The sequence below is a fragment of the Mya arenaria genome, chromosome 6, assembly GCF_026914265.1.
Source record: "Mya arenaria isolate MELC-2E11 chromosome 6, ASM2691426v1".
NCBI lineage: Eukaryota > Metazoa > Mollusca > Bivalvia > Myida > Myidae > Mya > Mya arenaria.
This window is the reverse complement of record NC_069127.1, coordinates 26214453-26218712: the sequence shown is the minus strand read 5'-3', so window position 1 is coordinate 26218712 and position 4260 is coordinate 26214453.

The following is a 4260-nucleotide window of genomic DNA, read 5'->3' as shown; positions in this document are numbered from 1 at the left end:
GTGAGTGAGTGAGTGAGTGAGTGAGTGAGTGAGTGAGTGAGTGAGTGAGTGAGTGAGTGAGTGAGTGAGTGAGTGAGTGAGTGAGTGAGTGAGTGAGTGAGTGAGTGAGTGAGTGAGTGAGTGAGTGAGTGAGTGAGTGAGTGAGTGAGTGAGTGAGTGAGTGAGTGAGTGAGTGAGTGAGTGAGTGAGTGAGTGAGTGAGTGAGTGAGTGAGTGAGTGAGTGAGTGAGTGAGTGAGTGAGTGAGTGAGTGAGTGAGTGAGTGAGTGAGTGAGTGAGTGAGTGAGTGAGTGAGTGAGTGAGTGAGTGAGTGAGTGAGTGAGTGAGTGAGTGAGTGAGTGAGTGAGTGAGTGAGTGAGTGAGTGAGTGAGTGAGTGAGTGAGTGAGTGAGTGAGTGAGTGAGTGAGTGAGTGAGTGAGTGAGTGAGTGAGTGAGTGAGTGAGTGAGTGAGTGAGTGAGTGAGTGAGTGAGTGAGTGAGTGAGTGAGTGAGTGAGTGAGTGAGTGAGTGAGTGAGTGAGTGAGTGAGTGAGTGAGTGAGTGAGTGAGTGAGTGAGTGAGTGAGTGAGTGAGTGAGTGAGTGAGTGAGTGAGTGAGTGAGTGAGTGAGTGAGTGAGTGAGTGAGTGAGTGAGTGAGTGAGTGAGTGAGTGAGTGAGTGAGTGAGTGAGTGAGTGAGTGAGTGAGTGAGTGAGTGAGTGAGTGAGTGAGTGAGTGAGTGAGTGAGTGAGTGAGTGAGTGAGTGAGTGAGTGAGTGAGTGAGTGAGTGAGTGAGTGAGTGAGTGAGTGAGTGAGTGAGTGAGTGAGTGAGTGAGTGAGTGAGTGAGTGAGTGAGTGAGTGAGTGAGTGAGTGAGTGAGTGAGTGAGTGAGTGAGTGAGTGAGTGAGTGAGTGAGTGAGTGAGTGAGTGAGTGAGTGAGTGAGTGAGTGAGTGAGTGAGTGAGTGAGTGAGTGAGTGAGTGAGTGAGTGAGTGAGTGAGTGAGTGAGTGAATTAATGAATTAATGTATTAATGTATTAATGTATTAATGTATTAATGTATGAATGAATAATATATTCAAACAATATTATATAAATTGTAACACCTGCTTTGATGAATGCTGATAAAATCAAGTCATATCTAAGATTAAGACCGATTGATAATTAAAACAGATTATTGAAATTGAAATTAATTTATGGCTGAAGTTTTTTTAATTGGATGTTATTATTTTTAAGAAGCCAGATTTGTTTGTATCTTAATTTTATTTAAAATGACTCTAATTGTTTGTTTTACTTTCTTCATAATTTCATTCCTTTTATGAACTTCCTTTTCATTGAACGCAGTTTACCCTTATCCTTACATTGGTATGAGGGAGTTGAAATAAAGATGCTCTTTATAAATGCTCTCTCAAAGAGACAATTTTAACATTCTTAAAAGTTTTGTCTTATCTGCTGGGGGTTTTTTTATTACCATTTAACAATTATCATCCATGTTGGACTATCTAGACTTAAACGTGTCGCCCCTGGTCCAGTGTATGCTCTATTCACGTATATAATTATAATACGCTACTGAAGGTGTATGTAGTTTGTACTCCGGGCCCCGGCGTGAGCACATTGAAGGGTCCCAGAGTGACAGTTCAACCACCGCTCACCTATTCTGGGCAGACTTTTTGGCGGTTAACCAGTACTAGGTGCTTTCACCTCTACGAAGGAACTGACAACTTCTGTACATGTCAGGGGCAGTGGTACTGTGCGAATGATCGTATAAAGGATTTCATAACCAATCACAACAGAAGTGACCCGGTCCGCCCGGGAATCGAACCCAGGTTGTCCGATTCACAGTCCAACGCTCTATCGATTGAGCTCACTCACTACTGAAGGTGGTGGTGTTAGTAGTTAATACTCCGGATCCCGGCGTGAGCACATTTAAGGGTCCCAGAGTGACAGTTCAACCCCCGCACAACAATCCTGGGCAGAACCAGTACTAGGTGCCTTCACCTCTGCAAGGAACTGACAACTTCTGTACATGTCAGGGGCAGTGGTACAGTGCGAATGGTCGTAGAAAGGATTTTATAACAAATCACAACAGTAGTGACCTGGTCCGCCCGGGAATCGAACCCGGGTTGTCCGATTCAGAGTTCTACACTCTACCGATTGAGCTAACCGGGCGGACATACTCACTACTGAGTGGGTGTGTAAGCTTATTTATATTCGCACTCGGGCCTTTCCCATTCGGCGAGTGTTCCATTAAGATTGCTAGTCATTTTAGGTTTTTGGAGCATAGTGCAAAGACAGAATGTAACCCTGAATGTTAGAGCTATCCTGGTTCTTTAACGTGCACCAGTGTATCACTGTGTGGGAATGGACACCGGATATAGCTAAAAAAAATGATCAATCGATAAGCGTTTGATTTTGACACATGGTCAGTTTTCTATCATTTTTTTGGTACTTTATGTTGATATATTTAACAAAATCCAAGAGTTTTGAATTACTTGATACTGTGCAATATACGACTATGATGGAAATATGTCTCCTCTTTTATATAATAGCCCAATTCACCCCGAAAGTTGCATGATCGCTTACAAAATTTTAATGTTAATTTATGTGGTACGATTTCAAACATAATATATTCAGACATATTTGTCCCATTTTATATGTTATCACCAAGACACAAATTTCTCAACTTTGAAACTATCCCCAGTACATAATACGGCTATCCCCAGTACAGTACTGTGAACATTTCTAAAGGCATATCTTTAACAGTTTAAAAGTTACATTGCCAAATCTCACAATAAAAATAGTTGAGCTTATGCTAGTGAAATCCTTCGATTCAGGTTTTTTTTATTTATTCGATATATTTCCTAAAAATAACAATACTTGTCGAAATTCTGTGAGTTTTGAGGTGATCAGCTCAGATTTGAAGAAACATTTTACGAAGTCTGCTAAATCGTAAGCACTTTAAAGTATACCATAGGCCAAATTAAGCATTCAGCTATTAATTCAAACACTTGCTTCATTTGTGGATACGATAGATATGCGTTTACACAGCAAGATCTTACCTCTGGTTAAGAAAAACAACTGCATAATTGTCTGTTTACTTATCACTTTTTGAGCTATATCCGGTGTCCGCTCCCATACAGTGGTATAGCACTGTCACACGGGACCGCCATTTAACGTCCCTTCCTGAAGACGATTAGTTTTCGTTAGTGACGCGACGGGGAATCGAACCTGCGACCCCTGGATTGATAGTCAAGTGTGTTACCTAAAGACCACGGATCCGCCACACTCACTACAGAAGTGCAGATAGTGGGAGGTCGTTTGTTTATTTGAGTTTATCAAGGTCTGCCCGCGCCCATTGGCTGCATTATGGCTTGACCCCGCCGTGACCCCATCACGACTTAAATTGTGTTTAAATGCCATAAGTGACATGAGATAGAAGTGACAGCAATTCACAGTCAAATCCAGACATTGGAAGACTTGAAGAAACAGAGTGAGATACAAGAGATCCGGGTGCTATACCCTAGCTCTTTGCGAAGAGACCTCTTGGTTCTTTAACGTGCTCGGTGTAAAGCACCGATACACGGGATACAACTTTCCTGGGTTGAACCAGTATAGAGTACACCACTTTTCCAAGCACTACCCTTTAAATGCCAAGCGCCAGGCAAGGAAGCTACTTGTACCAGCTTTTAACGTCTTTCGGTATGACTCGGCCTGTGATCGAACCCACGACCTCCTGCTCCGTAGGCGGACGCCTTAACCAATAGGCCACGGAGACCGGAGACGGAGTCGGAGGTCATGGCGGATAGCAAAGGGCAACTGATAAGCCACGCCTTATTTGGACGCTGATTGGTTAGTCTGGTATTGGCCAGCTAATTTGACTGACAGCCCGCGTTATGTCAATTAGTTACATGATCATTTGCTTATTAAAAAACACATGGCCAGTGGGTCATAAAACTATACGAAATACAACTTAAACACACACATTCTAAATTTTATCAATTAATTCGACAGACTGTGGAAATTTTAATGACCGAATTATAAATCAATTGAAGTAAAGACATATAAATGAATCTATAAATAGCCAGCTTCCTTATCTCACTAATTATTGTATTTAAACAATTGTGACAACTGTTTTGAAGAATGATGATAAAATCCGCTCCGAGATCATATCTAAAATAAGAGGCTACTGCTTTAAAAGAAAAGAGACTGATCATTAATTAAAATCAAGAACAAAAAAAAAATCAAGTTTGCATGTTATTGAAGGTTCTGAATTTAAACTTATTGATCAT